The sequence below is a fragment of the Eumetopias jubatus genome, unplaced genomic scaffold (genome assembly GCF_037043125.1).
Source record: "Eumetopias jubatus isolate StellerSeaLion01/CBP00866 unplaced genomic scaffold, mEumJub1_p1.0 scaffold_2, whole genome shotgun sequence".
Classification (NCBI taxonomy): Eukaryota; Metazoa; Chordata; class Mammalia; order Carnivora; family Otariidae; genus Eumetopias; species Eumetopias jubatus.
In genome coordinates this window covers 160,155,565-160,168,296 of record NW_028274808.1, presented here as the reverse complement: position 1 = coordinate 160,168,296, position 12,732 = coordinate 160,155,565, and the positions used below count along the sequence as shown (strand labels likewise).

The following is a 12,732-nucleotide window of genomic DNA, read 5'->3' as shown; positions in this document are numbered from 1 at the left end:
GGCAAAGTGGTGTCGGTCATCTTTCAGGGGAGAGGGCAACCAAAACCTTGTTAGGGTCAGCACACGTCAGCTGGGATGTGAGGAAGCTTCTGAGAAGCACTCCGTGAGGGGTGAGAGAAGCGCCAGAAAGGGATCTGAGGTCCGGGGAGGGTTTTGTTTTGTTTAAAGATGGGAGGAGGAAGAGAATATTTGTATGCTGATGAAAAGATCCAGTAGTAAGAGGCGGCCAGGGCTGGACACTTAAGAGGGAAGTGAAGGTAGGGCAAAGCAATTTTGGACAGCAAGAGAACACAGGTTATTTGTGAAGTAGAGTAACAACTCCCGGTAGTAACTATGAAATTAGCACCGGTTGTAGGTTTTTCTCGCGCCGCATTCAGCGGCTAGGTGGAAGGACAGCCAGGGACAGCTATGTTTAAAACACACTGAGACTCCAGGGTGACTACGACAGAGGGAGAGCAGATGAAGGAGCTGCTTTAATTACAAGGCAGCAGATGCTAATGACAGGCTCTGAGAAGTTGAATTCCCCGTGCAATAGGAGTGTTTATTAAATGTCTGATGAATAACACAGATCTGAAATCGAGCTTAATCGCTTCCTAGAAGAGCAAGTTTCTTCCGCGTGCGTCAAAGCATCCTTGGCAGAATAGAGAAATTATCCTTTATGTCCAGGATTTCATTGTAACTTTTGTAGAGTGTCTAAAAATCGCCCCTGGCGATGAGGAACCACTCAATGCATGTTAGTTTCAGTTCCGCTTTCCAAGCAGTTTCTTTTCCTCCTTCAGTGACTCAACGACCATTTCTTCGACAGTCTGTGCCAGGCACTGTGCAGAGGGCTAGAGATAAAATAACAAGGCAAAATGGGACCTGCTCTGGCAGCATATCTGGGAACACAGATATCATACAAATAACTACACTTAAGTTCAGTCATGATAAACACTATAAAGTGTTATACTTACATAAAATAGAGATGCTGGAATTCGATTTTCAAACTTTCAGTTAAACTTTTGTAAAAATGTTCCAAGAATCAGAAGTTTAACATTCTGATTTATCCTTTCTGAGTATGAAAAATACTAACTCAAAGTAAAAATCTAAAACGTAAGAAAAATCTGTTCACATAGAAGAGGCCAATAGAATTGGAAAACACTGTTATATTCATTCCAAAAATAGGCGGAATTGTCCACTCTGCTAGATTCAGATGTATTTCTGAGAGTTGGGCTCAATGTTACAATTCCTTAAGAAATATTTCTTAAACTTGAACTTTAGGCCAGGCATTGTGCTAAGTGATGAAAAAGGGAAAAGCAGCCCCTAGCATGGGGAGGCTGGCCTGCTACCAGCGAGGCCTTTGGCGTTCCCCTGTTGAACATAAACTGAATCTCACAGAACATCACTACTAGGCAAGGTTGCTCCGTGACCCTGATGAAATGAGACAAACAGATTAAGACCTCTTCATGATTTCGTCTAAGGATGGACAAAAAGCCACAGTGCAAAGCACAAATTCCAAACATTCCCCCTCTCCCCCCAATACTAGTCACTGCTGCTTTTTACCAGTTACAACTTTAACTTTGCTTCATTCTTCCCACCTTCTAAACAAGATCCAATCATAAAATTACCCCACTTCCTGAGAGAATCGAAATTCAAAGCCAACTCTTGCTTCCTTGAACTCTTCCAAATTACCTGAGTCCAAATCCTATAATGAAGTCCTTTCAGTGCCGATTGCAATACCCTCACTGATTCCCCATTGTGTGTGCTCTGGTTTCAACAAGCAATAAACCCCATTTTGTTCAACTCCTACTCGTCCTTGTGGTTTTGGGTTAGGTGGCATTACCAGCGGAACATATGCATTATGTTATTTAATCCTCACAGCGATTTCTTGAAACAGGTGGTATTATACATCTATTTTACACATGAGACACAGAGCTGTTAAGTAACATCCCCAAGATCACACAGCTAGAAAGTGGTACCAGAATTAGATTCCAGGTTTGATTCCAGAGATTCCTTGATAAATTCCCAGATAATGACCCTCAATTGTTAGAAAGCTAGTCTTTCAGTTAAAGGGCAAAGCCATTTTCTACACATCCATTCCTTCTATCTTACCTATTATTTAGTCTTACTGCTAGAATAATGAGTTATGGAACAAAGGAATTATGACCTGTTAGCTTTACAAGTTAAGACACTAACAATGGAGCTTATTTTGGCTGATTTCACAGTCAGAATGAGTATTATCAATAACAGATTGACCGGGACCATTCATTTTCCAAAAATCTCTCAACAGCTTCAGGTTGGAGTTAAAATTTCAGCATGATATACGTCTCATCCTTCCCTTCTGGCCTTCCCTTGATGCCTCCTCGTAATTTATTAATTTAACATGTAATTACTACATACCAGACCATATTCCCCTATTTTCCCATCATGGAGAACGCCATTTTTGTTGTTGGCAGTGTGTGTGTGTTTGTAGTTGGCACACAATGTTGTATGAGTTCCGGCTGTACAATGTTGTGATTCTACAACTCTGTATGTGATGCTATGTTCACAAGTGCAGCTACCATCTGTCACCATACAATGCTACTACAATACCACTAACTTCATTTTCTGTGCTGGACCTTTCATCCCAGTGACTTATTCATTCCTTAACTGGAAGCCTGTACCTCCCACTCCCCTTCACCGATTGTGCCCATCCCCCCACCTCCGTCCCCTCTGGCAACTATTTGTTCCCTATATTTCTCAGAACCAACCCCTCAGTTTTTTAATGCACCATATTTATATCCGTCTCTGCACATGTCCATTAAGTTTCCACTGATTCTTCAAAATCACCTTTACTATCTCTCCTGCAGACTTCACTGAACTTCCCACCCAACACAAAGTGTATTGCCCTTTGGTAGCCCTGCCATGCCATGTAATTCCCTTGGCTGTTACCGAATCACATTACATGCTTACTCCTCCAGCCTCAACTCTTCAGAAGCAGAGAGATGTTATTTCCTTTAATATCCTTTGCCCTTGGTACAATGTCTGAGAATGGGCCAAGCTTAATACATCGTTTGAAACCTTTCTTCATCAAACCAATTTAAAGTAGGACTCTATTAAGGAGAACAATTTTCATTAGTAACATATTTCTAGCTCTCTTACCTGCAAATCTACATTAATCATTTAGTAAACTGTGGATTAGCCACAGTGAGGGGCAATTGGTTTTCAGACGACTTTCTGAAGATCTACTGTGGATTGCAAGATAACTTGTTAGCTTGATTTTTTTGTCTCACTCAGGAAGGGAAGTTCAACAGGTCTTTAGGTTACAGCAATGTCATCTCTTAGAAGTACCCTTCAACACTTTTCTAAATGCATGTGTTTTTTTGTTTTTTAAGATTTTATTTGAGAGAGAGCGCGCGCACATGCACAAGTGAAGGGGAGGGACAGAGGGAGAGGGAGAAGCAGACCCCTGGCTGAGAAGGGATGATGACCTGAGCGGAAGGTAGATGCTTACAACTGAGCCACGCAGGTGCCCTTCAATACACCTTTTTAAAGAAGTCGTCATCTGCTATTCCAGGCCACAACTTACATGATTTGGGGGCACTGTCATAATAAATCTCTTTGGTAACTAGTAGGAAAAGAAACACTAATAACAAAAACAAAACAAACTTCACATTGGTAACTAGTAGGAAAAGAAACACTAATAACAAAAACAAAACAAACTTCACATTATGTAAGGATTACTTTATGGAAGCATACTGAAGAGAATGAAAACTAGCAACTTCTTTTATGCCTTCTGAATTCTGAGCTGATGCAAAAAAAAATGATGAAGGTATTCTTTAAAGCTGAAGCTATAGTTGGAAGAAACAAAGTCATATAGTGTGAAATAAATGAGCTAACTTATTTTGTCTACTTAAGTGTAATGGACAATCCCATGAAGAAAAGTATACTAACAGGGCAACTTTTAATAGTAGATTTAACATATTGAGCTGGACTCCTTTGCTTTAAGAAAAAAAGATTCGGTAATCATCTATTTTTAAACTGTTAAAATTGGAGTCAAAGAAAACACACTTGAAGTGGCATTAAAATGACAATAATAAATTTGTAAAATATGTTTCCCTCTTTTGTTTTTGAGAAAAAGGTATCTTTGAAAGGCAATTTTGTGAGTAGATGGGTTTGCTGCAATAGTAATTCTAACTTATTTATTTTTGACATTCCCTTGGATTTGTTTTCAAAACTTCAACAATTAGATCTAGCAGTTTCAAAAAGTTCAAAGCCTTAAACCTTTTCATGTTGAAGAAAGCAAAATAAGCATTTTGTCAAAACAAACATGAAAATAAAACTCAAATTCTGAAATCCAAATGTTATTCCAAGGCAGAATGACTACTATCTTTGGCCAACACTTCGAATTATTTAAAAACAAAAATCACTTTTTATTTTATTCCTTCTGTTTTAAACTATATCAATATTCCCCCAATTAATTTTAGACGTACTATTTAAGTATCTAGGTTTCAACATTGCCAGCTTCTGTACGTCATCTTCCTGTTTAATTAAAAACATTCTCCGGTTGATTTTGAATGAGTTAATGAATTTCATTTGTGATCTTAATACAAATTCATCCCAAGAATGCAACTGTGATGAGTAAATCAGAGTAGTTTAATGGCAGAACCACAGAGATAACCAAGAAATTCTTCATGTTTACCCATTCATGCCTGAAAATGTTGCATTCAGTTACAACACATGGAAAGCCCAGTGATAGGGGGCTCCACACTGCTGGAAGGAGACAGAGATAAGAAAGACAACTGTCAGAGCTCAGTAATACTACAACATCAAAAGGCTGTATTCTTCACTGATGGCCGCTTCTTCAACAAGAGAACTCCAAACTATGTTAAGTTTCTGAGAATGCTCCAAGCATTCAAAGGAAAAGCACTTTCATAAAAGTAAATACTTAATTCTGTGATTTTTAAAGTTTATAGTTCTACCAAAAATATATCTAAAACTATGTTTTTCTTAAGCTGCTAAATTTTCAAACTACACAAGAACAAGTTCTTAAATGAGAGATTCTGGTTAAAGGGCTTTCAGTTTTTAGATGCTGTAACTTCCTGCAACTGAATAGTTAACACACTTTAAATTCATATGATACACGATTTTCTTCTTCAATCACAACCTAGAGCCATAATGCCATTATTACTGATGCCAATAACTAAAACTAGGGCCTTTCCTGTCATTTCTCAGGCACCTGCCTGTCAATTACCCTCAACCGGCAGCCTGCTGGACAGCCAGCTCCTTGAGTTCTCAGTTCCAACATTCCCATTCATTACATCAGCCAGCCACTATTTCCTCAACCCTTTCAAATTCCTTCTAACTTCACAGAACTTCCCAGAGTACATGTTTAAAAGAATGACAAACTGAAGTTGAATAATTCTAATCTCTAGGGAATATTGTCAAACATTCCGTTTTTATATTGTCACTCATTATCAAGACAGTTGATTGCTATCCATGTGGATGCAGAACTAGAGTGGCAAGTCTGTGGAGAATTGCTTTACTACATAGCTGAGCAATGATGCTCGGACTACACTTCATTATCCCCAAGCATTTGTTACATAAGGGAACATTACATGGAGTTTATGTGCATAGATCTACAGAAAATGTAAAGTGGGGTTCACTGAAATTAATGTTGCTACACATTACAGTTAGCTCACACTTTAAAATAAAAAGGGAAATTAATGGTAAGGAAACAGGATATAGTCAAGTTAGCATTACGTTATTCACTGTTTGCTTGGAAAATGCAATGAGAACACACACATACAAATCAGTATTTGTAGACCTGCCTTTGTAATTTAAAATGTTAATGAAATGTAAATTTTTTCAATACAAAATTCATGAATGTTCATCTCTAAGCTACATTGTGTCCAACCTTGTTGGAGTCCTTTTTTTATTTTATTAGTACCAAAAGTCCCTCATTGTCCATTTCTCTTCCATCTCACCACCACCAAAGAAAATACACTTGACATCAAATCACAACCAGAATGGTGGCAGTAAAACATAAAATAATTTTAATTTAGAAAACAACACACCCCTTGCATTTTTTGTAACAAAATCAAGTTTTTGGGTTCCAAGCTATTCATCATGAAGAGAATGTGTTTAATTTGATGTGAAGTTGGCTACCCAGCAGTCTAGTCAGGCCGTAGAATGTTTAACTCAGGGCCTGGTAGGCTGCCAGCCATTCTAAATGTTTTCACACGGACCAGCAATAAATAATTAAACGTCTAAGTCACAGTTCTCAGGTTGGGCAGTAGATAAAGCTAAAAGTTCCTCACTTCTGGAGATAAGAAATTTGGGGAATTTTTGGGGGTCCAACAATTTGCTTTAGGTGATCCTCTTTCAGTTACACAATCAATTTTGTAATGCTTTCTGGATTTCAAATAATTACTTTTAGGGTTTTTTTTTTTTAATCACTAAGTTTGCAAAAAAGACTCTATGGCATTTATTGGAGGAAAGACCCCACATTTGTGAACTAGAGATCATACGACTGGGGTTTTAGTCCTGGTGCTGTCACTAACCATCTAGGAGTGCAGACAAGTGACAGACTTCCTAGGTCGTAAGGTTAGGAAAGGAAGGGACAGTGTCTTACCATAATTGAGAATATTTTCCAAAACACACAAGCTCTCTTGTCCTCTCCCCCCAATTCCAATAGGGGTGGGAGTAGAGTCATGTATATTTGAAAAAAACAAAAACACTCCCAGTTGATTCTAATGCATACTCCCATAGGGCACATCTGGGGTTTCTTCCAGCTCTGAAATCCCACATTTTTAAACAATGGATGTGGACTATGGCTAAAGAGCAAAACCCACTACTGACAGAATTGGAAAAGAGGATAGTGCTTTTCTACACACATCCTTTCTTCAAAGCTCTTTTTCCAGCCGCAACGTTGATTATTTTGATAGTATTTACAAGCATGCCAGGCATTTATAAATAACCTAACTCATCTTTGCCCTAAGCAGTAATACAGAACAAATACCAATCAAGGCAGAGTGGTTGATTTCTTACACTTGCATTCTTTTACAAAACTACCCTCCAGCAGGTAGTAGTATATTACATACAGAAGACTAACTATGAAGAGCTGGTTTATCAGTTTATAAATCTTAGAATATGTCTGGTAAATTTTACCTATATATTGAAAGTAATTTCACAAAAGTTTTGGCACATGTTGGATGCTCAAACTATACTGCTTATTTTTTGCCTACATGAACAGGTTTGTCTACTTCTTCAGGTCGGGCTATCCAAGCATATGAATTCTAAAGTTTAAAGTAATGTAGAAGTCACTTTCAATGGATTAATACCAATTTGGGGAGGGGGGAAGCTCTCAATATATAATACAAAAATACTATGTTTCTCATTTCTCATTACCTTTCACCTATAATTAATTCTTACCTATTTTCCTCATTCTTACAAATTCTCAATTTTAGGATTACAGCATGGAAGAATGGTAGCATTAATATAGAAACCATTGACAAATACAGTCAGATATGCCAGGCTGAAGATATAAGTTCATCCCTATACTTTTCAGCTTTAGTCTTTTAAGCTATAGGTAATTAATTTTAAAAGCTTTAAAAATATTACAGGGAAAAAAACACACCCAGGAATATGGGTATACCAAGATTTTGGAATGTAAGACAAAAATTCTTACCAGATTTAGTCTGGAAATTAAGATTTTATCTATGAAGCATAGTAGTTGACAAGCATCTTTTGTGAAAACCATCTAATGAAAAGGTACTGTAAACACAGGAATTAAGGATTTCCTTTTCAGATGTTCCTTATAAATTTCATATTTCCCACTGGTAGCAGAATGCCTTTGGAATTTATGCTTCTTGCCCATATCATTCATCATTAAAGAACTATTAGAGTTTTTACTGATGTAATTGTTTTGATAGAAACAGTCATTTCTTGTCTCTAAATAATGCAGGCTTGTCCTTTTAACACTTGAGATACTTCCCTTGTGATCAATTTTAAATTTGCTCAGACTTATGTAGCAATTTTTCTTCATAGTTTCCATATTATTTTTAACATTTCTAATTTAGAATGTCTAAAATTTCTTCAACTTGTATCAGTGCAGTATTTGTGATTACAAAACAGAGCAAAGCCATATGCGTTAATAGCAGACTGTCAGAATAATGTAAACCACTGAAAGTGTATGTATGGTTGTGCCGCGAAGGTATTCCTCAGCACCTTCAACGTACTGCCACCTAAGCAAATCACTTCACTGGTTCACGACATGTCTACTTGCATTCTCCTTCCCCTCAGAACATTTGAGTTTTATAGTGAAGAGAGTCTTTGAAGTCTAGAATAGGACACCAAGTAAGGGGCATATAACTAAAACCTTCAATCTGATAATCTAGTTAACATCCTTAGCACCTAGTGACATACCAACAACAAAATTTGAATACACTCCTCCTCACAACCCAAAAGAACTGGTTCATCCATAGCGCTTCTTTTAAGGGACAACGACGACATCACACCTAAGGTCCTAAGGTGTAGAAAGTATAGCCTCAGTCATGCGCTACGAAGAATTCAAAAAGGGATTTTGGGCGTGAGAGGGAACCATCTTTGCCACTTGAGGAGGAGTTTCTCACTTTTTTTAAGGGCCCTATATTAGTCAATGAGGTCATCTACGGTATGCAGCCTGGGGTCCAAAAAGTGGGTGGTCTTTGAAGAGGGAGGTGCTCACTCACTCTACCTCTGGCCAGAGCCAGTTCCTGCAGCTGGACCGAAGGCAGCCCACAGACTACACTCGGCACATTTCTTCATTTCTCACTTGAGTGCCCTTCTTTAGTTCCCTTTCAACTGCCCACTTTATATCGGCTTCATTACACCACCGCTCCATTTGTAATGTAAATTGGGAAACTCGGGGAAGTTTTTCTTTTGGCCTTGTCTACGGAAGAATACGGAGAGGTATTCAAAACGTATTAACACAAATCAATGGCACCAATAAAAGCAAAATCTCCTTAGCAACATAATCTTGATTGCAAAAGGAGAACTGAGAGCATTTAGCAGAACAGTGGCCCACATGGAATACGCATTTGTCTGGAAGAATCCAGCACAAAGCCTAAAAGAGAGATTTTGAAAAAATCCAAAATTAACTCACAGGGAACAGTTACTCTTTTTTTCAAAAGTACACAATTGGCTACATTAAATCTATCGTGTGCTTTTGGCTCAGCAACATTGTATCACACCACTTTGCAAACTGAAATTACAACACCCTGCATGCTTCACATGAGTTACAGGGTGTTTTTTGTTTGTTTTGTTTTTTGAGGTTTTTTTTTCTTTCTTTCTTGATTTCTTTAGTAAAGCAAACAAAAAAGTCTCAAGAAATATTCATCTCACACACAATGGAAAGAAAATTGAATGGCTATCTAACAATATCTAAGACTGTAGGTACAAAAGGTTGGGCTATCCTTTTAGGCTTTCTGTGCTGGGTTCTAAGATAGTAACGCCTGCCAGCGGTAATGGCATTTTTGCTTAGGTCTCCGTTTGTGAAAAAGGAAACTGAATACACTTCTGAGAACTCTCATATTTTTCTCGTCAGAATGAAAATAAGGAGTGACTGAAAGAACAGGAATTCAGAAAATAAGGAATCAATTCTTTCAAAACTACAATACTGAGATGATTCGAGGAAACAATCCACAAACACAAAATTTCCCTCTTAGTTTTTAAATGTTTCAAATAGAATTGTCCTTTTGTATTTTAACTAAAGTAATCCAGGTGATGGGGATGAAAGCATCTTTACTGCCTAAGATCAACTGAGTTACAAGATAGAATGAAGAGTGTGTGCATGTATGTGTGTATGCACATACATGTATTTTTTTCCCATATGTGTGGAATTATTTCTTAAAGGTTTGCCCTAGAATCTGGTTCAACCAAGTAAAACAAAAAAGTAAAAGTGTGTATGACAAGTATTTATTTGAAACAATACAACAGATGAACTTTAAATACTGCTAAATATGTGTATTTATAGTAGTGATTAGAATTATTTCTGCCTCCCCCTGAAAGCTTAAAAACCAATGCTAAGCCTAAATAAGATAATTGAGAACCCCATTTTAAAAGCCGTATTAGCTTTTAAAATTTAGGGACAACTCAAATAAGATCTTTGGTGAAAAAAGGTAATATGTAAGTTGTACCTTTTCTCTACTTTTTTCTATGTGCAAGTTTATGAACACATAAATACAAAAGTTTCTTTATTATGCATGGTTCCTAAACTCATATTCATGATGTCAATTATTTTACTCCCAGATATTTGTACAGATCATATATACAGATGAAGTATTTGTATGTGTATTCATTCATATGGTCATTTCAACAGACATCATTAGTTTGGCCAATTTCTTTTAAAGTGATTTGATCTCTAAGCGCCAGGCTCTCTTTTCCAACTTCACCTAAATTGGCTTAAAATTTTATTTAATGTAGTATAGTCTTTAAAGAACAAATGCTGTAAATTAGCCCACATTTTAGTTTCAAGCAGAGAATCACGTACTAAAGTCACACATTACAACCAACTCACTTAACAACAAAAACTCAACTAGCCAAAGCAAGCAAGTAAAAAAAAAAAAAAAAAAAGTCCCCTGGCTCAAATTAGAAATCCATTTGTTTACTAGAAAAACCCTGTCAATTAGGACTTGATTTTATAAGACTAAATATACTACAACCAACATGGGACCAAGAACCAAACCACTTTAAACATAACCCATCTACATATTTCTTCACAATGTTGAAGGCCAAAAAATTTTTATCTAAACCCCATCTTGTTTTAACACAGATGTTTGACAATGGTGTTAATTTCCTAAGAATGAAAGAAAAATATGATATATACCTTTTAAGATTCAACTATATATTTTACAAAAGTCATTTTCATTTTTTAAAATGTTACTAGACTTACCTGAATGTAACTAGAATTACCTGAAAACATAATAGGGACCCTGATCTTGGGTCTGCCTAACTGCTCCCCTACCGTAAGTTTCTGATTATTTTATTTGAAAACTTTCCATGCTTATTAAGGATATAGGAATAAATTCCTAAAATCCTTTATTTAGTGTTTTTTAAAAAACTGTCACACTTACATTATAAACGATAAATAAAAGAATACTTTATTCAAAGTAGCCTCCCGTTATCTTCTCGAAGGACAGGATAGCAGAGGAAAACTCTATCTTGAACAGTATTTTTTCTTTAAAAAAAAAGTTCCATTGTAATACATAAAGACGATATATAAAAGGAAGCATAAAGCTCTGTGCAATTCCCCACCATTGCATAATTTTGCCCCTTATAAACCAAAGTGTAGAGTAACAATGCAGTTATTTCTCTCAGCCAGTAGATTTCAGCACACTGCTTTCCAATCAGGTCTACCTTGCTTCCACTGCCAGCTTCATAATGCTTAACTCTTCTGAGAGGACAAAATGTCATTCATTAGCTCCAACAAATGTAAAAAGAAAGAGAGACTTTAAAAGAGCTGTGATAACTTCAGTTAAAACAAACTCCTGTTTATGAAGACTTCATGGCAATGCAATGAGATTATTGTAATTACCTAATTAAATAAGCTGCTACTAGAAGAGAAAGGAGGTGGTCTTTTATTAGTGCAAAAGGTTTCTTGAGGGAACAGAATGCTTGTTCCTTCTTGAACATTTTAAATCCATATAGAATTTATGTCAAGAAAGAACTAGAACCAGTTATACTAAATTACGAACCAGCAGGAAAGATAACAGGAGAGGAAATCTGCAGTTTGAGAATGTATTATGGTCCAATAGAGTAGCCAAAACACTGATCCGTTACTTGTCTTCTCTTAAAGTCTGGTTGACTTTCTTTAAAAACAAATACATACAATTTTGGCTTATCTGCCAAAATTAAGAATGCCTGGTATGGTGAGTTTACTGAAATATTTCTGAGATAAAGAGCTGAGAAAGCGATACACTATCCTTCATTAAGAGAAAAAAGCAGTCAACTCTCAAATTCAGAGCATCATGTTTATGAAGTAGAGATGCTATTTAAAGGGGGGGCATGATTTTGCTTAAGTATCTGAAATGTAACTACGTCTTACAGGGTATTAGAAAGAAACTTTTCTCAAGTATTGTACTTAATGTCTATGTGATCTTTAAACATGCAAATCATTACAATAAATAAATAAATAAATAAATAAATAAATAAATAAATAAAGTACTCTAATTTTAAATGCAAAATTTGATAGTAACTCAGATTTCTGCTGACTCTGTAAGTAGTCAAAAAAGCTACTTGTTCATTTCTTTTATATAGGACTAAATAACAGCAAAATGACTTAAAATATGAGGTAGTCATAGTATCTTCCTTTTGTGAAAAAAGATAAATGCAAAGAAGCCAAGTAATTTGATGATTTTGTAGAACATCAGAAACAACTTCAAAATCAGGATTAGCATTCTGAATTTCTATTTTCAGTATTGTCAATTAAGGCTACAAACAACCGCTGTTGTTCAATTTACCATTGTGGGAGGAAGGGGAATATTGCTCCCTAGTACACAGAATTATGATTAATAATATAAACAATATTTAGGTTTCCCTTACATTACTATCTAAACATCTTTGTAAAAGTACAGAACAAGATAACTCAAGTTTTAAAGAAAAATCACCTTCACATCTCAACTTATATAAAAGGCATGTTCCTAAAAATAACATAAAGTTGGTTATTATATCTAAAAGTATATTTAACACAACTATTATGGGATAATTAATAGTTTGGTATATTTGGTTTAGGAT

The 12,732-nt window shown here is 36.1% G+C and overlaps 1 long non-coding RNA gene across 1 annotated transcript; it reads right to left on the bottom strand.

The window, feature by feature from the left end:
• Positions 1–515: 515 nt before the first annotated feature.
• On the bottom strand, positions 516–12,162 carry LOC114206765 (uncharacterized). The gene is made up of 2 exons (XR_003608718.2): positions 954–12,162; positions 516–830 (listed from the first exon to the last, which is right to left on the bottom strand). It is a non-coding gene; the product is annotated as an uncharacterized LOC114206765 (long non-coding RNA).
• Positions 12,163–12,732: the final 570 nt, after the last annotated feature.